Source organism: Sarcophilus harrisii, chromosome 5 (genome assembly GCF_902635505.1).
Source record: "Sarcophilus harrisii chromosome 5, mSarHar1.11, whole genome shotgun sequence".
Taxonomy (NCBI): Eukaryota; Metazoa; Chordata; class Mammalia; order Dasyuromorphia; family Dasyuridae; genus Sarcophilus; species Sarcophilus harrisii.
Window position 1 is genome coordinate 232,886,432 of NC_045430.1, and position 24,766 is coordinate 232,911,197.

The window sequence follows — 24,766 nt, forward strand, 5'->3', positions numbered from 1 at the left end:
AAGGTTTGCAAAATGCCTTATATGAACTCATTTACTTCTCATGAGATAACCAGGGTTTCTTAGACTGGAACCTATAAAGGAGTCCATAGAAAGATTTCAGGGCCTCTGTAAACTTGGATGGAGAAAAAAAAAATTACATCTTCATTTCCAATAACCTTAGGTTTCCCTTATAATTCTCTTATTTTATTTTATATAATTAAGCCTTATTCTGAGAAGATCTCCATAAGCTTTAACAGACTGTCAGGGAGATCCCTGACACAAAGAAAGGTTAAGAACCCCTTTTATCGTGTTATTATCCTGATTTTAAAAGTGATGCAGTTGAGGCTCAGAAGTTGACTTGTCCATGGTTCTTCAGCTAGTAAACATAAGTGCTAGGACTCAGATCTCCTTCCCTTATACTACACTGCTGAATCTGAGAGGTTATTTTAGTTTTTACTCTTCATTCTCTTCTTCCTTTTCTTCCTCCTTTTTCTCTTCCTTTCATTGTTGATCTTTCACATTGTAGATATAAGTATCATCCTAGACTCTAACTTTAGCTCCCTTTTCTCCCCTCTATACATCCTCTTTTTTTGGTGACCTAATCTGTTCCCAGGTTCCAACTACTATATCCATGACTACCAAGAAACAGATAGATGATGCAGTGGATTAAAACTGGACCAGGAATCAAAATGGCCTGAATTAAAATCCTGCCTTAGATATTGACTGTGTGACCCTAGGCAAGTAATTTAATTTCTCTAAATTTTTGTACTGGAAAACACTAACTATCCTAATTTCAGAAAACTGAAGAGTCTGCAAACTATTGGATAATAAACTTGACTTAGATTTTTAATCCAAATTTTAGAATTTTAAAGGATAGTTATCGAACAACTCAAGAAAGAAGTGTTGCCCAAAAAAACAAACAAACAAACAAACAAAAAACAAGTTCCATGTTTATCAAGAATAGGTCATACTGGAGTGAATTCCTTTTCCTTTTTATTGACAGGGTTACAGAATTGGTTAGTCCAGGGAATACTTTACACATAGTAGACATAGTTTACAAAGAATTCAAGAAAGCAAATAATAAACACTTTCAATCAACCAATCCATCAATAAAAACATTTTTAAAGCACTTATTATGTGCCAGGCACTGTGTTGGATATACAATAAGAGGCAAAAGAGAATTCCTGCCTTCTAGGACCTTATAATCTAATACTAGAGATAACATAGAAACAATTATGCAAGCTTTGTATACAAATAGGAAATAATTAACAAATGAAAGTCACTGGAATTAACAGGGGTTGGGGAAAGCTTCATGTAGATGATGGAATTTTATTTGGGATTTAAAGGAAGCTAGGGAAGGATATTCCAGATGTGAGAGACAGCCAGAGAGAATTCCTGGAATCAAGCCATGGAGTGTTTTTTCTCAGAACAGCTTGCAGGTCAAAATCACTGAATCAGAGTTTGTGTCCCATAGTAAGATGTAAGACTGGAAAGGTAATGAGGGTTTTGAATGTATTTGTTTCTGAAAGGAGTAGGAAGCCAATGGAGTTTGTTGAAACAGATAAGACCTCTGTTTTAGGAAAATTACTTTCGTGGCTAAATGGAGAATGGATTGGAATGAGGAGAGACTTGAGGTAGGTAGATCCATCATCAGGCGAGATGCTGACTATATAATAGGATACATAGGTGGACTTAAAACTGGCTCAATGACTAGACCAAAGAATAATATTTATTGGACTGATGCTAACTTAGAAGGAGGTCTCTAGAGGTATATCCTAGGTATTTGTATTTGGCTCTGTGGTATGTAAAATTTTAATCAATGACTTGCATAATAGCATACTTATTACATCTGTAGGTGATAAAAGCTTTTTTTTTTTTTTTTTTTTTTTTTTGCACCCTAGACGTTTTTATTTATTTATTTTTTTAAATAGCCTTTTATTTACAGGATATATGCATGGGTAACTTTACAGCATTAACAATTGCCAAACCTCTTGTTCCAATTTTTCACCTCTTACCCTCCCACCCCCTCCCCTAGATGGAAGGATGACCAGTAGATGTTAAATATATTAAAATATAAATTAGATACACAATAAGTATACATGACCAAAATGTTATTTTGCTGTACAAAAAGAATCAGACTCTGAAATATTGTACAATTAGCTTGTGAAGGAAATCAAAAATGCAGGTGTGCATAAATATAGGGATTGGGAATTCAATGTAATGGTTTTTAGTCATCTCCCAGAGTTCTTTTTCTGGGCATAGCTGGTTCAGTTCATTACTGCTCCTTTGGAAATGATTTGGTTGATCTCGTTGCTGAGGATGGCCTGGTCCATCAGAACTGGTCATCATATAGTATTGTTGTTGAAGTATATAATGATCTCTTGGTCTGTAGGTGATAAAAGCTTAGAGGGATAACTAACATATTGGACAGCAGAGTAAGAATCCAAAAAGATTTTTACAGATTAGAATTTTAGGTGGAAACTAATAAAATGAAAAATAAAATTTTAAGGATTATTGTGTTAAAAAAATCAGCCAATTTTTCTTGTTTAGCAAGACAAATATGGAAATATGTTTATTTACATGTAAATATATAATATATATTAAAATTAAAAATAAGATAAATTAATTTTGGCTGAATGGGAAAAAATTCAGCCTAGATTATCATTCATCTGAAAAAGATTTTAGGAAAACTCCATTATCAATATGAATCAGCAAATCAATGTGGCAATATAGCAGCCAAAACAAATTGATATGATCTTAAATTGTATTGAGAGATATAGTATTTGGGATTAGGGAAGTGATAGTACTGATGTACTGTTTTAGACCAAATCTAAAGTCCAGTATTCATTTGTAGATACACCCATTTTAGGAAGGACATTGATAAGTTGCAGAATACCCAGAGTGGAGCAAATAGGAAGGTGAATAGTTCTGAAATCATTCCATTTGAGGTTGGTGATCTAGCCTGGAGAGGATGAGATTTAGGCAAGAAACTTACATTCATGTATTAGAAAAGCTGTTATATGGGAATAGGATTAGTCTTATTATGACTAGAACTATGAATAATAGGTAGAAATGACAGAGAAGCAGATTTTGCCTTAATCTAAGGGAAAAATTCCTAACAATTAGAGCCATCTAAATATGGAATGAGTTGCCATGGGAAGTAATAGATAGAGGTCTTCAAGCAAAGCCTGGATGAGCACTTGTCTGATAGGTCCCAAAGGAGTTTCTTGTACAGATATGGGCTGGACTAATTGGTCCCCAAGGTCCCTTCCAACTCAGAGATTCTGTAATTCTTGATAGGACCTGTCATTTTATTATAAAAGATATGATTTACTGTACATAGAGCCATCTTGTTTGTTTTGTAGACTTTTATGCTCTTATGGGTGACTGAATATTGGCTGTTTAATTGCATTCTACAGGTAAAATACCATTACAACAAAATCTTTGTAGAACAAACCACTCCAAGTTATAGCAGATGGCTTCTTTCTTTTATGCAATAGAAAATGAGCAAAATTTCAGAAAAGCAAAAATAATTTGGACACTACCTTGGGGCTTGATTTAATGAAACACGACCAGCAATAGCTTTCCAGATATTAATACCTAACTTCAAATCCAGTCTTAGCCACTCAATAGTTATGTGATCCTGGACAAGTCATTTAATTTCTATTTACTTAAATTTCTGTAACTATAAAATGGGTATAACAACATATATCTCAAAGATAGATTATGGATCTCTTTGGAAGTTTGGTGAAGCATATAGACTACCTCTCAGGACATTGTATTGTATTTAAATAATTGAGAAATATGCTAGATTTCAGTTAGAGGATAGTATAAATAAAAATGTAATTTTTTCTCATCCAAGTTTATAGACAACCCCTCTCCCCCAGAAATCTATGGGTGGATGACTCCTTGGGGGACAATAGAACCCAGGTTGGGAGAGATTCTCATTTTTTTTTTCCCACATGATTAGTGGCAGCTATAGCATAAAGGCAAGAGCACTGACCTTGTCATCTAAATTCTTGACTTAAAAAACCCAATTGTGGTAATTGTGACTTTGGATAAGATACAACCTTTTTGAGAGGGTTGAAACAGGTGATCTCTAAGGTTCCTTCCAGCTTTAATTGCTGGGAACCTTTGTGTAGCCTAGAATGAAATTAAATGATCATTCTGTCCTAGATCACTCTGTCCATCCGTTTAGTGACTCAAATCCCATCTCCTGGGTGGGTACCAAGCACAGTTAAAGTACCTGAACTGTCAGGAGAGAGTCATCCTCCTGCCTTTCCTAGGCCACGAGTGGGGCACACATAACCCATATTAGAGTGTCTTTTGCCCCTAATAAAGATCTGCCCAAAGGTAACAAGACCAGTCTGGAATATACCAGAAATAGTAAGACCAGAATTAATAATAATTAATTATTATTTTCCTTTGACAACTTATCTAAATGTTGCCTCTGTTTGTTGGGAACAACCAGAACTCATTATTCCATATCCTGTTATTTTCTGCACAATATATGTGACCTTTGGTCACATATCATTCTTAATATCTATGTTTCAGGTTCCTTAACTGTAAAATGAAAGAATTGGATTAGAATTTTAGATTTAGAAACTGAAGGGAACTTTAGAGGACATCTTGTCCAATTCCTTCATTTTACATATAAGGAAACTGAGACCCAGAGGAGTTGTGATTTGCCCAAGATCTTAGTATTGGCAGGATCTGAACCCAGTTCTTCTGACAGTAAAGCTAGACATCTTTCCAGAGTACTACTTAGTAATCCCTAGGATCCCTTTTAGCTCTAGATCTTAACATTTGGCGATGATCATACCTATCAAGGGTGTGACCAGAGAAGCCTAGCTAATTTGATCTGTCTTTGAATTGTTCAGTTATTTTTCAAATATGTCCAACTCTTTGTGATCTATTCATGGCCCTCCATTCATACAGAAGTATCCTTCATATTTTATGTTTTGCTTATGAGGAAGCTAAGGCAAATTAAGACAAAGTAAGGCAAACAGGGTTAAGTGATTTACCCAGGATCACACAGCTAGCAAATTAAAATCAGGTCTCCTGACTCTAGCCTGGTGCTCCATCCACTGGGGCACCCAGCTGCTCCATCTTTGAAGACCTCCCTTCATCAAAGCTGTGGATATCCCTGCTAAGAGGATGTCTAGAGATGATTGAGGACGTCATAAATTAGAAGGTTCACTTTTGACCCAGGCATATTGTCCAGTTCTAATTCATGAAAGATGATTGTGTCATGAATCATGTCTAAGCCATTCTTACCCTTAGGCTTTTAAAAAGGAATTGCTTGATCTAGCTAGGTGACTGTGGATAGAGAGCTGAGTCTGGAGGCAGGAAGAATGAGTTCAAATCTGGTCTCAGAGTAGTTATATGATCCTGGAGAAGGCACTTAACCTTTGTTTGCCTTAATGTACAGGAGAAGGAAAAGACAAAGCACTTCAGTATCTTTGCCAAGAAACTCCATGGGCAGTATGATCCATGGGGTCATGAAGAACTGGACATGATTAAATAACCCAGCAACAGCAACAACAAGAACAAGAAGTCTGATACAGCAGGAAAATCAGAGAAATAGAGGCAAAGCCAGGAGAACAGATACATAAGGAGTGGACTGAGGATGAAGTTGATGAATCTTTGTAGCCCATCCCAGAAACTCTTTGTCCCTAGAAATGGCAGCCATTGGAAGGCAGTGACAAAACCAAGAGGTGGATATAAGCAGGGCTAATGGTGGATTGGCAACAGTTCTTGGACCCCGGTTCCTAGAGAGGGAGGAGAATTTCCTGGACAATATGGAATAATTGATCAATGCCGATTCCTGGACTGAGTCTTCTAGAGTACTCTGTAGCTAGAAGAGCCTTAAGAGACTAAAATATGACAATGGAGAAGGAAATCTAGAGCTCATTCTTCACTTCGACTATAGATTATGTCCCTTTTGATGGGAAATGAAGTTGTCTTTTTAGAAATTCCAAGAGTAAAATTTCCCCAGGTTAGTATTATAAATAAGGACTATAAGAATTCCTGAAGGTTAGGTGGGGCTCCTCAGAGATTAAGGAATCACCTCCCTTATTAATTTCCTTTCCAAAGAAATCTCAACAAGAAGTATGGAGGATCGAATAAATCCCTGGAGGGGAGGGGAATAAGATTCAATGAGTATGATTCAATGAATTTAACATGAACACTTTTGAGTAAAAAAAAAAAAAAAAAAGAGTTAGAAATAAAATGAAACAATTAAAAAAACGCATTTGAAAAATCTTAGTTTCCCTAGCTATACATGGACCTCTTATTTCTTTAAGTATCAGTACCTGTCTGTCCTAAAAATGGACCCCAGTGTGAGAGAAAGAATTAAACTTGCCTGGGTTTAGGGCTGACCAGTTTGGGCTGCTGCCTGGCTGCTTTGTTCACTTAGCCTGCCCTAATAGAAGCTCTGTCAGCAGGTCACAGGTAAAGGCTTGGCTCGTCACACTAACATTAAGAGAGAATGAGTCCTCTGCCAAGGAAAGAAAAAGGATGTATATCAAGGCCACCAAGATACCTACATACAGAGACAAACACATCGCCCAGATGCCCGACTCCATCGAGTGTTTGTTTCTCTGATTGGTGTGCTTAATAAAGTTGGCATTTTAATAGCCCCCATAAGCCTGGAGTTAACACTTCATTGAGGTGAATGGGGGGGTTGTGGGTGGTACAGCTCTGGAGTTTGCTGGGACCATTGTTTACCCTGAGACTGTTTTCTGCAAGACTGAATTAATACAAAGGCCATCCTTTCACCATGGAAAGTGTTGGGAACTTAATTAAAGAAATGGGATGCAAGACTTAGGCAAAGAGAAGAAAAAAGAGAAGGGGGGGGGGAGGTGGAGATGCTGGTGCTGGTGATCTGGAATCACATCATTTTAAAACTATGATTTCCTGGGGGACTTTCTGCATGAGTTGATTAGAGAAGCCTTTTCTCAGGACATTTTGCTTTTTTCTATTGTTTTTTTTTGTTTTTTTTTTTTTTCCCCTCCCTGATTATCTAACATTGACTGAAAATGTGCTAGGTGCTGCAGAACACAGAGGGAGACCTGGAGCTTGGCCAGGGCGCTGGAAATCCAGAGAAGTTAGACCTAATTAAGATATCAAAGGGCCCAGTCAGATATAGAAGTAACATCAGGTCACCATCCATAACCAAGAGACTATACAGTTTGACTTGACAAAGTGAAGCAGTTACTAGATAATTTGGACAAAAAAGAAATATTTGCTATTGATGGGAGCCAGGCCCAGTAAGTTGACTCCTGTAATCTGCTTCCATGTTTACTAATGATTTTCTGGGTGATTTAGACAAGTTATTCAAGCCCTCTAAAGTTCCACTTGCTAATTTACAGAATGGGACAAATGCTGTAATTCTCTGAAAAGTTCTTTCATATTCTGTTGAGAAAATGAAAAGGATTATTTCTACATAAATGACTGGTTGTTGTCAGGGCAAGCCTGGGGATAGTTTTAAAAAATACACATACAAAAACATCATAATAAGGGGCCACACACAAAGTTTGAAAAATAACTTTAAAAATTTGGCTGGTATTTCTTTAAAAAAATTATTAATTTTTAACATTTACTTTTATAAGATTTTGAATTGCATTTTTTCTCTCCCTACCTCTCTTTCCCCTCGCCAAGAAAGCAATCAATCTGATATAGGTTATACATATGTAATCATAATTTGACTGGTATTGAGTCAGGAAGGCTTAGATTCAGATCTTTTATAGTTGTAACCATGAAAAAGCCATTTACAATCTGTGAGACTTAATTTTCTCACAAGGGTGAGGATGCCCATTGTACCTCCCTTTCAGGGCTATTTTAAATGAAATAAAAATATAAAACACTTTGCAAACTTTAAAAAAGACATATAGATATCAGTTATTACTTCCTAAGCACTTTCACACATTGTATTTCATTTGCTTGTCACAATAACCCTGTGATATAGACAGAGATTCTCCTTCTTTGACAGATGCCCCTATGGAGAGAGCAATGGGAACAGAGTCAGGGAGCCTTGAGTTCTGGCTTGAACCAACCACTAGCTATGTGATATTTGAAAAAAAAAGTCATTATTTAACCTCTCTCAGCCTCAAGTTTTTTTGTTTTTGTTTTTTTGTATGAAGAGTGGATATAATAGCATCCACCTCTCAGTATTATTTTGAGGCTCAAATGAGAGAAGCACAATGCTTGGTATATGGTTGATGCTTAATAAATGCTTATTATTTTCATTTCCTCCCCATTTCATTGGTAAGGAAACTGAAGCACAGAAAGAAAGATAAAATGATTCCTCCAGAGTTACACAGCAAATTGCAGAACTGGTCTCTGAGAGAAATCTTGGGACTTCAAGTCTAGTGGTCCTTCCACTAGGTCAAGATGATGATGATGATGATAAGTCTTTGATGGATCTGTGCTTTTATTGACGTAAGTTGGTTATATGATGTAAGTTAATAGAGAAGATCATGACCCATATACTCCCTCTTATCCTGTTTGACTCTTGTCCTTTTCTTCTTGTAAATCCTGCACCAGAGACCTACTCAATATCTTGGGGGCCTTCCTCAAGAGTTCTTGATATTTCCTAGTATCAAGAGATCCTAAAGAATCTCCATTGGTGATTGGTCGTTTTTAGTTCATAACTGGTTCTTCTTTTCTGGCTCTTATGATGATGATCTTTTTCTTTTTTTTTTTAAATAATAGCTTTTTATTTTCTTTTTCTTTTTCTTTTTTTAATTTAATAGCCTTTTATTTACAGGATATATACATGGGTAACTTTACAGCATTAACAATTGCCAAACCTCTTGTTCCAATTTTTCACCTCTTACCTCCCCACCCCCTCCCCTAAATGGCAGGATGACCAGAATAGCTTTTTATTTTCAAAATACATGCAAAGATAATCTTCAGCATTCACCTTTGTAAAACCTTGTGTTCTAAATTTTTCTCCCTCTCTTCCTCCCATTCCCCAGCAAGTAATCCAATATAGGATGATAATAATTTTTTGTTTTGCTTCTCCTGAACAATACTTGGCTGGGGAAGTGTTGCATTCTTCTCATGCTCAACATGTATGTCAACAGCAACATATACTGAGGCTCCTGCCATATGGACTGGCTTAGTTTTCCCCTAAAAGAGACTTAATTTGTCTAACAGAATAAAGCTTGAAACATTGATGTGACTTCCTAGTCACTTTAGTTCAGTTAATTAGACATCCTCAGGCTTGATGCAGTTCTGGTTAAATGTGTCACTATGGCAAGAGGAGACAAGGAGGCTGAACCCACCTGAATCAAGGCTGTATCCTTGCTGAGTATCCTTCCCATGCCATTGTTAAGTAAACTCCTTTTTGTGAAATGCTGGATGGTCTTTGAATATCTCATTTTTCCCAGACATGAACCTGAAACCCCTGTCCCTGGTCACCCTGACTCAGGCTTGGCCAAACTTTTCTATTTGTCCCTTGAATGACCCTTTAATTCTCCGTATTCTATGGTTTTCCATGACTCACAGTGAGCATCACAGGGAGATTATTGATAAATTGCCGACACATACATTGCTTTTTGTACAACCTTCTTGGGTCCCTTCTGGGTGTGGCGGGAAGAGCAGGCGGAGGTCAGGGGCTGTAGCCCAGAGCCTTGCATACATTGGTTATGAAGCCAAAAAGACTAGTGTGATTTGGGCAGGTTGATCTGCTGCAAAAATGTCTAACTTAATCAAGAGATCAGAAGGAAGAGTCAGGGGCTGCTCTCGGAGCAGCTGATATGAGAAAACCAGTAAGCAAGGGTCAGGGTCAAGAGATTGAGAATAATAATGGATGATGAGCAACATGGGATCCGGAATGACAAAACAGGGAAACATTGTCTCAGACTGGGAGAGAATTCAAGAAGCTGGGAGAGAGTCCAAGCAATTTTGAGCTCATATAAAGGTCTACATTTCCAATTTGACTAGGAAGGAAGGAGTAAGGAAAGGACCAGTTTTCTTTTGAGAATCAGTGTTTGAGATCCCTCCCCATACTTTTTGTATTTCTGAAAGTGTACAAAGTCTCATCCATCTCTGTTGCTCACCATGTACAAAACCACTGTTTATGTAATTGTAGCCACATTTGTGGTTTAGAAAGACACAGTATCTTATATGAGCCTCAAATCAACTTTGCAAAATAGTTAATGCTGGTGTTAAATGGAAATTCCAAGAGACTGTCAATTTAATTAAACAAATATACATGAGATGCAGAGCTCAGGTAGGTTTCAGGGAGACCAAGACCAAACTAGAAATGATTCCTGCCCTCAAAGAACTCACCTTTTAATGGGATATAACATATATACACACAAAAGTAAGTAAAAAGTAACTAAAAAAAAAAATCTACTAACAAAATGTGAGAAAAGGGAATTGGGACAGGTTTCCAGGTGGTACTTGAGCTATTTTAAAGGAATCTAAAGATTCTAAAGGACAGAGCTGAGGACTGAGTGAGATCTGGTCAAACTACAAAGGATTTGAAAATGTAAGCAGAGGAGTTCATCTTTATTTGATCCTGGTGGTAACTGGGAGCTGCTGAAGGTCTTGGAGCCATGGAATGACATAGTCACACTTGTCTATGTTTAGGAAGATTATTCTGGCAGTTGTATGAAGACTAGGTTGGAAAGAAGAGATTGGAAGAGACAGAGCTAGCAAGTGGCAGAGCCTGGGATCAGATTTTTCAATTCTACCATACCCAAATGCTGCTTTTATCTTGCTCATCATCATGCCAGCCAGAGCAAAGGTAATCCCAGCTAGATGATATAGTAGATGGAGGAACCCTGGGCTCCACTGGAGTCAGGAAGAACTGAGTTCAAATGTGACCATAAATACTATCTGTATAACCATGGACAAGTAATTTAACCAGTTTCTTCATCTGTAAAACGGTGATCATAACAGATAGCACCTACTCACTGCCCAAGGTTACTATAAAGACCAAATAAGTTAATATGTGTAAAGCACTTAGCCCAGAGCCTGGTACATAGTAGATGCTTACTAAACATTTGCCTTCCCTCTCCATTCAATTTTGTGTGTGCTTGGGTATTAATGTTTTCTGAGTCTTTTTTCTGAAGAAATGTAGAATATAGGTCCCTTGCGGGCAGAGGAAGGTCCCATTTGTGTGTGTTAATAAAAATGTTTTTTAGTTGATTGAAGTGGAGACTTTGGTGATCTTGGTCTTGAATTCAATCCTAAATCTTTCCAATTGAATAATCCACCTGCAGGCTAGTTTAGGAAGCCATTACTGGAAGAGTGGAGGTGGAAGAATGAGAACTTTTGATGAAAATAAATTGTTTTGTTGAATTTACTTTTTATATTATCTGTAAGAGCATGCTTGGAAACTCCTTTTCTATGTGTATAATATGTGTCTACCTACCTTTCTAAGTAGAAATTTTTCTACTTTTTATTATAGAAGCAGCATAGAATGGTGGAAAGATGGCTGGAGTTGATTTCAAATTCCACCTCTAAAGTTTGCCCTATGTATGACCTAGTTATCCTATCAATGTAATGGAAGCATTGGACTTGCAGAGCTTTGAGATTCTTTTAAATTCTAAATCTGTTATCTGGTCATGCTTTGATTAGCAAATCCTCTGATTACAAAACTCCTTAAACAAATGCAGTCTGAAAATGAAGAGGGTTACTAATGGCCTGGTGATGGCCATTGTTTTGAAGAGACACTTTTGCCACTTGGAGATGGAACCTTTGTCTTTCTTTAACCATATATAGCTTCCAAATGACTCTTTCAGGGTCTGTATTGGGAGAGGATTGTATCTCTTCTCCTTTAAAAAAATTTCAGTGACTCCCTATTACCTCTAGGCTAAATACAAACTTTATTGTTTTTGTATTTACAGATCTTCACAATTTGGCTTAGACCAATCTTTGAGGATTTATATCTTCTCTCAGGCACTTTGCAATTTAGCTAAAGTTGCTTATTTGCTGTTCCCAGTGCATGCTATTTCTTCTCAGATGTTTGCCTTTCCACCAATTATATTTATTTATTATGTATGTATTTAATATTTACTCATTAATTTTTTGTGTGTTCTTTTAAACATTTTTAATATACCTTTTTATTTCTCCAAATACTTGCAAAGATACTTTTCAACATTCATCTTTGTAAAACCTTGTGTTCCAAATTTTTCTCTCTCCCTCCTTCTCTACCCTGTTCTCTAGACAGCAAGCAATCCAATGTAGGTTAAACATGTGCAAATCTTCTAGACATATTTCCATATTTGTCATGCTGTGCAAAAAAAAAAAAAAAAAAAAATGAAAATCAGATCAAGAGGGGAAATAAAAATCACGAGAAAGGAAAAAAAAAAAAACCCAAACAAATAATAACAACCAAAAAACGTAAAAAGATTATGATCCACATTCAGTTTCCATAGTTCTCTCTGAATGCGGATAGTTCTTTCCATCACAAATCTATTGGAATTGCCTTAATTATGTGTGTGTGTGTGTACTTCACAAAAATGGACAAGAAAGAACTTTTCTAATTTACAAAAGACCAAAAGGGATGATAGGGCAGCTAAGTGGTATAGTGGATAGTGGATAGGGCACTGAGTCTAAAATCAGGAAGACCTGAGTTAAAAACTGACTCCACAGAACCAAGAAAACATTTTACATAGTAACAACAAAATTATGTGATGATCAACTGTGATGAATGAAGCTCTTCTCAACAATTCAATGATTCAAGGCAATTTCAATAGACTTGGGATGGAAAATGTTGTCAGTATTCAGAAAGAGAATTATGGAGACAGAATGTGGATGGATTCATAGTATTTTCACCTTTTCATGTTTATTTGTTTTTTCTTTCTTGTGTTTTTTTCCCTTTTGATATGATGTTTCTTTCACAATACAACCAATATGGATATATATTTAAAAGAATTATATCTATTTAACCTACATCAGATCTCTTGTTGTCTTGGGGATAGGGAAAAAATTTGGAACCTAAAGTTTTACAAAAAAATGAATGCTGAAAACTATCTTTACATGTATTTGGAAAAATAAAATATTATTGAAATTAATTGTATGTGAAACTGTGATTCCTTTTTGCATACTTAAAAGATTTAATATTCTTAATTTCTCAGTTACATATAAAATGATTTTTAAAATATTAAACTTTTTAAAATTTTGAGTTCCAGATTCTCTTCCCACCTCTCCATCTCCACCCCTCATTGAGAGGGCACATGTGAAGTTATGCAAAACATTTCCATCTTTTATAGACTTTGAAAAGGCTGTATTGAATTGACTTTGGTAGTATCAACACTACTTGTGAATGTTTCAGGACTTCTATCTGCTCTCATTTGCCTGTAAAAAACTATCCTTGTAACAAGTAAGTGCAGTGAAGCAAAAGATGTCTATACAGTGGTCATGTCTGAGAATGGATACACTTTATTCTACACTATTTCAGCAATTCTTGAATTTTTTGGTCTCATGACACCTTCATACTCTTACAAATTACTGAGTCCCCCTTTCCCCTCCAGCTTATCAATATGACCATATTAGATGTTAAAACATCTTAGATTATTATGAACATAATCTTGATATTGTGGACTTGCTAAAAAGGAATCTTGGGAGTCCTGGGGGGTCCCTGGACCTCATTTTGGAAACTCTTTCAGTTTATCACTTTTCTGTCAAGAAGTTCTGAAATGTGCTTCAGTCTTCAATTTTCTGGAATTGTGAATGGTCATTGCAACATTAGAATTCTTAAGTCTTTCAAAGCTGCTTTCCCTTGTAATATTGTAGCTGGGTTTTTTTTTTTTTTTTTGTTGTTGTTGTTTGTTTGTTTGTTTTTTGTTCTAAATGTTTACTTATCTAGATATATATTTTCCCCATTAGAATATAAGCTCCTTGAGGACAGATATTGCTTTATTTTTTCTTTGTGAGCCCAGTATCTAGGACTGTGTCTGAAAGGAAGTACTTAATAAATGTTTGTTAAATGTAATTTTTTTTTTGGGGGGGGTGCACTACATATTGCCTCTTTTCAAGGAGAATAGGGAGGAGATGACTTTCCAAAGTACAGCAGGAACTGTATCCACAATTTAATAAGGGTGGGCTGGATAGTATGATGGATAAATGCTAGACTTAAAGTCAGGAAAACCTCCAAGTTCAAATCCTGCTTCAGACACTTCCAAGCTATATGACCTTGGCAAGTCTGCCCCAGTTTTCTCATCTGTAAAAAGGGAATGATAATACTATCCATCTTTCAGGATTACTGTGAAGCTTTAAGCAGATAATGATTAGCAAAAATCTATAAATATTAGCAGTTATTATTATATTAACACTGTTATTTCCAGCTCTGATTAAAGAAGTTTCTGATAATATCCTGTGTCATTAGAACCAGTGCTTTTAATTAACAAAAATATCACCAGACATATGCATATTCACATGGGGAAGAGATTAACATTTATATAGCATTTACTATGTGTCATGCATCTTCTTAAATTTTTTTTTTCTTCTGAGACAATTGGAGTTAAGAGATTTGCCCAGGGTCACACAGCTAGGAAGTCTGAGGTCAAATTTGAACTCAGGTCCTCCTGACTTCAGGGCTGATTGCTCTATCCACAGTGCTACCCATCTGCCCCTTTAAGTACTTAAAAAAGAAAAACGATCCAAATGCTACCCTATCTGTTCCCCAGAACAAACTTGGGAAGTAGGTACTATTCTTATTCCTATTTTACAGTTGAGGAAACTGAGGTAAAGGGTCTTTGATAAATGACTTGCCGAGGATTATACTACTAGTAAGTGTCTGAGAATGCATTTGAACTCAGAAATTTGGGATTAGTATACTTGCAAAAATTCTCTGTTACAAAGGATCAAATTTCCAAATTTCAGTACTCTTTCCCTTTAGAAATATTCCCTGTCTCTGTATCCTTGTAGTTCCCAAAAGGAGTCCATATTCATGAAGGGTTGGAACTTGGTACTCTTCCATGATTATAGTTCAAGAACTAGAAGTGACCTCAGAGGCCGTCTCACACTCTCTATTTTACATTCCCGAAAAATGAACAAAGCAAAAATCCCCCCAAAACTAAGGCCTACAGGGCCTGATGACTTGCCTGCCTTATTTATAAAACCTTCTGAGATTTTAGGGAGAGGGGCAGATTTGGAATCTTCACTTCTCCAAGCTTTAAAGAATTTTAACTTTTAACTAGAAAACAGAATAATGCTTGTAACAACCCTTTGAGTTTCCCAGAAGCAGATCATCCTCATCAATGAAACAAACTTATTACTTGAATTTTTATTGTAATATTTTCAGATTACATTTGTTTTCTTTGCTCCCTAGATTACACATTAATGGAATATTAAGCCAGAAATTTCAGAAAGGTAAAACAAATTTTAAATCTTTGCTCCACAACTTATATTTGAATTTTGTTCAGAGGCTTCTGTTCTGTGTAAGAAATACCATTCTTTAAACTGAGGCAGTTTGTAACTGAAGCTGCCATTTAGTTTGAAGTTACTAAGGGTAATCAGTTATCTGGAGCTAAAATGTAATTTTTCCATTGTATGTAATATAATTTAAATATACTCATAGCCTGAGAACTGGTAGAAGGAGAAAACTGAATAAAAGAGAGAGCTTCCAAAATAGGGCTTTTATTCCAGTAGCATTACATAGCTACTTAGTAATTTCTCCCTCCACTGCTTCCCTTCCCCCCTGCGCTTCCCAAAGAGAAAGGAAATAGGAATTCAGGAGCTCAGAGGGCTAGAAAAGGCTGTTTCTTTAAGTAGCTCCAAAAGCCAGGGCATTGAGGAGATCACCCATGGCAGTAACTGAGAGCATGTATAAACAGCCATTTAAGAGATAAGTAGCCTGGGCATTTTAATATTGAGGTAGCTCAGAAGAATGAAAACAAAATGTAGGAATGGGTTTTTGACAATAATTTAAAGTTCAAGGTGAGCTGATTAAAGGAAAAGTTAAGGTGAGTGAGAAAGGTACCAAATTGTATCATGGTAAGAAAATTAAGAAAGGTACTAAATTGTGTATATATATATATACACAATTTATATATATATATATATATATATATATATATATATATATATTTTTTTTTTTGGGGGGGGGCAACTTTTCCCTTAGAATTTCATTTTTGAAACCAGTGATTAAGTGAAGCTATTTTATTAACAATCTGTATTTCTGATAAATAAAAGGTAGAGAATTTCTGATTGGTAATCTAAGGCAGTTTGAATGAAGAACCCCCTCAAATTCGGAGGCACAACATGAGATTGGACTGAGGCCGGGACACTCCTACCACCCAGTGGTAGCATTGTAAAATTGCAGGTTGTTGTTGATGATGATGATGGTAGTGGTGGTGAGTTCTCTCTGCAAGCCTAAGATTAAGGAGTAACAGCAGCAGATCTCATATCCCACAATCAGATGAAAAAAGCAAAGCCCATTGTGCAGAAATTATTTTTTTTTGACATTAACAGTGTCACTGTACTTTTTTTTTTTTTTTTAAGTTAGCTTGGAGGCAGCTACACTTAACCCCAATTGCCTCAGGGGAAAAAAAATAAAATAAAAGTAAGCCTGTCTAAAAGTATTAAGACTACCCTCACTATAAGGGGATGGGGAGTAGATGTTTCGGATGTTTTAATGTTAGGATTAAATTTAGATCTATTCTTAGCATTGGAGCTCCTTGAAATCAGGAGCTAGTTTTTGTTTGTTTGTTTTTAAACAGCATAATACCTGGAATATAGTAAACCTTTCCTAAAACACTTATTGACCCACTAAGTGAGATTTCTTAGAGGGCATTTTCTCCCTTTTCTACCTCCTTTCTCCCTCCACTGATTTTAATAACCGGCATTTAAAGAAGTTGGTTCTGTGAAGATTTATTTGAACATTTTTTCATGTGCTATAACTCTATGCAGTATGATCTCTGCATGGATGTCTGATCCATTTTGGTTTTATTTTTTGAAGAATGGTAGGAGGCTGTTAATGAAAAGAAAGTTCTTACTTTTCTGCTATGTGTAATTTTTTATTCCCTGCTCTTGTTTTGATGTCCTCTTTTCACATGTTGTCCCATTTGGATGTTACGTTGACAATGAACTTAGAATTTCATTGAACCAGCTTAGATTTTCCTTATATTTTATTGTAGAAGCTTTAGTATTAAGCAAATAGTACAGAAGTATTTGTTCCAGAAGTTTTTGCAAGTGTCAATGTTGAAAAATTACCCATGCATATGTTTTGTAAATAAAAAGATGTAATAATAAAAACAATAAAAACACATCCACAAAAAGAAAAATAAAAGAAGTGTCTATTCCTCTGCATTTGTTTAGACCTGTTATTGTTGACATTCATTCGTTTTCTTTCATGTCTGATTTTTTGTGATGCCCTTTGGGGTTTTCTTGACAAAGAGTGAGCAATTTCCTTCTCTAGTTTACTTTGTAAATGAGGAAACTGAGAGGGTCAAGTGACTTGCTCAGGATCACACAGCTATTAAAGTTGTTAGAAAGACACCAAACTTCGAATCAAGTGACCTGGATTCTAATCTTGGCTCTGCCTGACCTTGGACTAAACATTTACCATATCTTATTCTCTATTTCTTCATCTCATTCATAAGATGAGAGAATTAGATTAGGTTGTTTCTAAAGTCCTGGACCTACTTGGTATTAGCTGTGAGCCCTAACTTTCACAGATCTGTTGTCAGAGTTGAAATAATGTTTAAGAAAGACCAGTTAAGTCCTATCAAGTGTTAGAGTTACAGTCATGTGCTGCTATTTTTACCAAGATTCAGGATTGGAAAAATGCATTTCTTGAACAGTTGGTTTGGAGCTAGTCAAAGCTCTGTTATTATTTGGAAAGCATCTTCTCACGGGGCAACCGGGTGGTGCATCTTCCAAGATTTAACGGAACTCAAGATTGAGGAGGTAATGTAGTTTCAGAGCTTGAAATAGTAGGAGGACACAGCAGCTCTCACTCTGGTTCCCGACTGAGTTGGTAAGGTAGCTTGGGGAAGATAATTAACCTTTCTGTGGCTTACCTGTAAAACAGGAATTATTCAGCTGGTTTTGCAAAGAGGCTATGTGACTTGATGAGATTTAGTCTTTGTAAGGCTCGATTTCTTAGAAGCATTATACAAGGTGGAGATCTGCAGTATATGTCCTACTGACTTAAACAGCTCCACATATAGCATTATGGAAGCTCCATTGCTATGTCTTGAGGAAGGTCTTTCCTGTTCTCCCCTGAGACCCAACTGCTGTGTCTCCTTTTCTTCCACCCTGCCTCAAAGTACCTTGTATATTTACTTTGGGTTGCTCCTTATTAACAAAGGGGCTGATGGGAAGAGTAGTTTTTCCTAGTTGGAAGGAGAAACTGAAGGCTCATGGGAGGCAGAAAAACATTTTCAGAAATATCATTCCTTGAAGGGAAGTTTAAAATTGCATTCTAGGTGACAAGATAAATATATATGTATGTGTGTGTACGTGTGTGTGCGTGTGTAATTAGTATATCTATATCTATATATCTATATATCTATATATCTATATCTATATCTATATCTATATCTATATCTATATCTATATATATCTCGCCTGGGACATTTGAGTTCCACGTGGAGAAAAAGGCTCTCAGAATACTGATATACCCCAAGAACAATAGAAGAACATTACTACTCTAAATTGAATAAAATCATGACCAATTGGAGTCTTTTCTGGTATACTGATGCACTTTAAGCGTGATCTGCTTGGACAGAATTTTGCTTGCCTGACTCTTGCTGTTACCGGGATCTGGTGAATTTATCGGCTCTCACTACTCTTCCTCATTGCTCTCTAGAGGATGGCATTGCTTATTCACAGGAGTTTCTTGTTTCTTTTAAACTTTATTAACTCCACAATTTTTAAGGATGACTTTTGTCTCTAGATAATGGCAAGCTGATTTTTATTGCATTCTGAGTGTTTGCTATCAAGGAGTAGAAGACACAATGGAGAAAGGAAATAGGGAACCCATAGCCTAAATAAACCCCACACAACTGAAATGACTGAACAACAACTCTATGTATATAACACACACATATGTATATATGTATATGTGTATATATATTTGCTATTTATCTTTATTTGTGTTTTTAAATAACTTTTTATTGATAGTACATATGCATGGGTAATTTTTTACAACATTATCCCTTGTACTCACTTCTGTTCCGACTTTTTCCTTCCCTCCCTCCACCCCCTCCCCCAGATGTCAAGCAGTCTTATACATGTTAAATATGTTATAGTATACCCTAGATACACTGTATGTGTGCAGAACCGAACAGTTCTCTTGTTGCACAGGAAGATTTGGATTCGGAAAGTAAAAATAACCTGGGAAGAAAAACAAAAATGCACGCAGTTTACATTCATTTCCCAGTGTTCCTTTTCTGGGTGTAGCTGATTCTGTCCATCACTGATCAATTGGAACTGAATTAGATCTTCTCTTTGTCGAAGATATCCACTTCCCTCATATAGTATTGTTGTTGATGTGCATATACATATATATATATATATATATATACACACATGTTTCTCTGATAGAATGTAAGCTCTTTGAGAACCGGAATAGTTTCATTTTTTAATTTTTTTTGTTATTGTCTCCATAGTGTCCAACACAATGCAACACAATGGTACTTAATAAATGCTTAATAATGGATTGACCAGGATGTTTCCTATGGAAATTAGAAATTGCTTATCTAACAAGTATCTTTGGAATGGAAACACAGTTGGTGGTTCTTTGTGACTATTAAATACAGTAAATAACCCATTCAAATTAGTGCCCTGTGCTTTTCCCTGCAGGGGTCAAGGCATGGAGGAAAATGTAACGGCAGGACTAAATTTTGACAAATCGGGTGGCAAGCTGTAAGGAATTCTCTTTACAAACCATTTACTCTGCTCATACTCTGTTGCTGAGTGGAAAGCCTGTGTTTACCCCAAATCTCCGTTTCCATGAATAGCAGACTGGTGGAAGTAATGGTGGGTGGTACCCCAGGGAAACTGGTCTGGCCCAGCAAGATGATGTTTTGGTTAACCACGGCTGGGCAGGCGCTCCAGCCTATTGTAGCTTTGTAAGAGAAGACCTTTGTCTAAGGTATAATAGAGACACTGCATTTATTCACGCTAACTGGTTACTTGCCACAGCTGCTTATTTGGAGGCAAAAACCTACTCTAACAGTTAGTCCTTTGGAAGAGTTTCAATCCTCTGCAGGGAGTAGGGGAGGAGATGGAGCAGAGAGTAGAAGGAAGGGTGGAATCCATCCAGGGATTGGCCTTGGAGACAGCAGGGGCAGTTCAAGAAAGAAAGGAGAGGGAGGGAAGGGGAAGGCTCTGGGGAGTGCAGCCGCGGTAGGAATCGGACTGTCTCTGAGTCCCCAGTCATTTTCAGATCCAGTTCCCATGTGGAGCCAGGTGCTCTTCTCCTGTTTTCCAACTTCCTCTGTTCTACTTCTCCTCCCACCAACAGCTGGAAGGTTTTGGTCTGGGCAGTCCAGGATTTAAGAAAGCCATGACTTGAAGCTTGATCAATGGAATCATTTGGACTAATGGACCTGTTCCATGCCTATTTATATACTTGAACGATCTTTGACCTGTGGAGGCTGTGAATGTTGGAGGCCTTGGAAAAGCCAGATTTGGGAAATTAGCTTTTTAATGTTGATTTTAGCTTAAGAGGAGAGTTTCTTCCCCCAGACATAAGCAGGAGCCTTACTTTAAACAAAAAGAAATAAAGAAGTCTAACATTAAACATCATTCCTTGAAGGGAAATTTAAAATTGTATTTGAGGTGACAAGATAATTTTTTATTATTTGTTTTTTGAAGAAGGGTTCTCAGACTTGCTAGTCTCTGTAAAAGGAGTTTGACACCCTTTTAATGATTCCTGGAAAGGTAGAAGAGATTCCAAGTCATTTATCTAAAACAGAAGCAAAAGAGAAGCATTCTTGCTTTCTCCTTGCCCCAACCTTATTGAGTAGCTGAATTGTTGTTCAGTATTAGACCAGTCACTCACTATTTCATGTGGTAGTGCAGATTCTGATTTACAGCTTAGCCAGCCGGTAACAGGGATATGGTAATGGGGGAGGATGCTAGCTATTTCTTCTTTTCTCCCTCTGTCTTAACTCCAATTTAACTTAAGAAGAAGGTTTTGGGGAACCAGCTGAGATTACAAAGTGAAGATTTCTGCAATGGAACTGCAGCTTGATATGTCTCTTTTACCTTGCTCCCAAGTGGCCAAGGGATGGGAAGCTGGATGATATAGTGGATAGACAGCTGAGTCTGGAGTCAGGAAAACTCATCTTCCTGAGTTCAAATCTGGCCTCAGATACCTATTAGGTGTATGACCTAGAGCAAGTCATTTAATCCTGTTTGCCTCAGTTTCCTCATCTGGAAAATAAGCTGGAGAAGGAAATGGCAAACTACTCCAGTATTTTTGCCAAGAAAAGCCCATATGAAGTTATGAATAGGGTTTTTGGTCAAATATGACTGAAAAAGAAAAGATTATTAAGAAACCAATAGGGATGGCTTCTGGCTTGATTTGTCATAGATTTTATTTTCTTTTTAAAATTTTTTAATAATAGCTTTTAATTTCCAAAATACATGAAAAATTAGTTTTCAACATTCACTCTTGTAAAACTTTCTCCCTCCCCTCCCCTAGATAGCATGTAAAACAATATAAGTTAAACATCTACAATTCTTCTAAACATATTTCCACATTTATCATGCGATATGTGTCATAGATTTTCAAATGTGAATGCTAATACACACATATAAAATGTATATGTATATATAGATGTACGCGCACATGTATATGTGTATGAATATATTATATATGGTATATATTTGCCTACGTGTACATATATTCCCTCCTTCCCCTCCCTTCTTCCATCCTTTTAAATGATTTCATAGGAACTCAGATAAAAAGGGCAGAAACCTTGGTTACCACTAAGTACAACTTCCCTCATCTTCAGATGAGGAAGATGAACTTTGTTACCAGTATATCTATCTTTTTCACTTTTAATATTCCTAATATTTATTAGAATATTATACTCAGGGGGCAGGTAGGTGCATAGAGCACCATCTCTGAAGTCAGAAGGACCCGAGTTCAAATCTGGTCTCAGACACTTAACACTGCCTAGCTGTGTGACCCTGGGCAAGTCACTTAACCCCAATTGCCTCAGCAAAAAATAAAATAAAATAAAAATAAAAAGAATATTATACTCAGTGTACATCTTAGGAAGAACATTGAAAAACCCTGTCTAGAGCAATAGTCTTTGATCTGGAGTCTTTGAACTTTTTAAAAATTAAATTAAAAAAAATTTTTAAAAATACTTTCACTTTCAAAGTCTTTCATCCTCTATCCCTTTCTCTTTCTCCTTTCCCCATTGAAAAGGCAAGAAATACAATATTCATTATACATATAAAGCCATAGAAAACCTATTTCCACATTAGCCATGCTGAGACAAATAATACCAAGCTCTTCACAAATTTGTATCTCATCCTTGCATAGGGGCCTTGCTAATTTTCTTTGTATTATTCCAATTTTAATGTATATACAGCCAAAGTGAATGCATGTGAATTGGTTTAAAAATATTTTGATAATTGTATTTCTAAAGAACTGGTTTTCTTTGTAAATTTATACATTTTACTTTATGAATTTCTAGATATTTTGAGAGGGGGCCGTAAGTTGCACCAAACTGTCCATGTTACAAAACAAATGGGCAAAAGAAGGGTGAACAGAATATTGAAAGGCCATGAAATTTGGGGATTAGTTGAAGAAACTAAGGGTGTTTAGCCCGGAGAAGAGAAGACTGAGGAGAGACATGCTATCTGCCTTCAGACATTTAAAGCATTGTCATTCAAAGAGACTGGAATTATTTTTCTTTGCTTTTGCTTTCTTTATTTCTTTTTTTCCCTCTCAGACTTGGGGTCAAAATGAGGAGCAATGATGACAATTAGAGAAGTAGATTTGAGCTTGATATAAGGATAAACTCCTGAACAAGGAGAGTTATCCCATTGTGACATGGGGTGCCTTTGGATGCAATACGGTTCCTAGCATTGGAAAGCTGAATGACTGTCACGTTGTATATTGTAGAGGTTTGCTTTAGACTGTGTGGGACCTTTGAGGGCTGTGACTTTCAGTTAGGTTGGGGCCACTTAGATTCGGGAGAGTGGTTTTGTTTGGTTAGATAATTAATGTCATAGCCATATATTTATATATTTTAGTTAAGCTTTTCCAAAGACTCTTTTCCCCCCAAAAGGATACCAGACTATTTCCCTTTCTTGTCCTGTCAGAAGAAATTTGAGAAGAGGCAGCTCCTTGTGGGGCCATGTCTGTCTGCTGTATTGAAGCAAGCATTTTCTTTTTTGGGGGATGGTATCACTGAGGAGATGTGGTGCTGGGATTTTTAAAATTAGTATAAAGAACTCCCTGGTGATATACTTTCCTTTACTAATATAGATGATCACCTACTTTGTAATTTATAATCTTAGAGTAGCTTGGAGTGCTGAGTGGTAAAATGTATTGTTTTACATTATACATTTTATTATAATTATATATACATTATATCTATACACACATTATAATTATATATACATTTATATGTGCCAAAGGCAAAATTTGAACCCATATCCATCCATGAAGTTCCATGCTGATCAAGAATTACAATTGTTAATTTGCACCTTTCCCTTGACTTTTTATAATGACTAAGTGAAGCTCTGAGGATCATGCTATTGAAAACTAATTTGAATTTGGGAAGATAGACAGATTAACTAGAAGACTCATTAACCAGACCTATTGTTTCAAGGTATGACTAAGTGGGACAAGTCCTAGGTTTTGATTCATTAGAACTGGATTTTAAAATAAAGTACAGCTTTATTACTAGTGACATGCCATTTACTTCTCTGGCTTCAGTTTTTTCATCTGTAAAATGGGAGTGTTGGACTGAAGCATGGCCCCTAAAGTCCCTTTGATCTCTCAACTTTTGGTTTTATGTTATTCCAGCTTTAAATCCTCTGGCAAAAGGAACAAAGAGAAAGGCATGTACAGAGAGCATAAGCCGTGCTCTGGTTTTCACCACTAAACTAGTAGCAATGTCAGGGAGCTTTGGAGAACAGCTGCAGTGTTGTTACTAGGAGCATCTTCGTTCATACTTTCCTTTCTCTGAAAGTAGTTGCTAGAGTAAAACTATTAGATGTAAATCCTGGCACATAGCAGTGGCTGATTCTTTCTTCTGGTGTGCTGGAGTGAGTGTTGCACAATGCATGCTGTGAGCTGGCCAAGCTTTTTCTTCACTCCAACCCAAGGAAGTGAGTAACTTCTCTACACATCTGGCTGACAGGGTCCTTCCGACCTGTCTCGGTATCTGAGTTCATACCTTCCTGGGTACCATACTGCTTGGGCTGGACACATGAAAAACTGACTAGTCTGGGCATCTGTGAAAAACAGGCCTTCTGGCTGTGACTTGAAAGTCTATGTTGACCTGAGAAGAAAGGGAAAGAAAAATGGAGATGATCAGTTAGAATTAGGTGAGTTAGCTCTGATGGGCTGGAGGGATGAAGGGAAGATCTAGTCATAGGTTCTGTGAGTGAGTGAATATCTGATAACTGCTATTTGACACCTGACCTCCAAATCACCTTGTGAATCCATGTTTAGACATGGGCTCTCTCTGGTGTTTTGATGATCAATAATAAAATGTGCCAGATCTGAGTCAAAAGGAACAGTGATGGAGAGTGAGGACAGATGCCAATAGTTAGTACAAAAGTTTGCATTTCATGGTCTTACACATGTGGATCCCCCTAAGATCAGAGAAAAGTACAACTCAGC

General features: G+C 36.6%; 1 non-coding gene across 1 annotated transcript; it reads right to left on the reverse strand.

Moving 5' to 3' along the window:
* Positions 1-22,405: 22,405 nt before the first annotated feature.
* Positions 22,406-22,510, reverse strand: LOC111721168. The gene has a single exon (XR_002770502.1). It is a non-coding gene; the product is annotated as a U6 spliceosomal RNA (small nuclear RNA).
* Between the last annotated feature and the right edge of the window lie 2,256 nt (positions 22,511-24,766).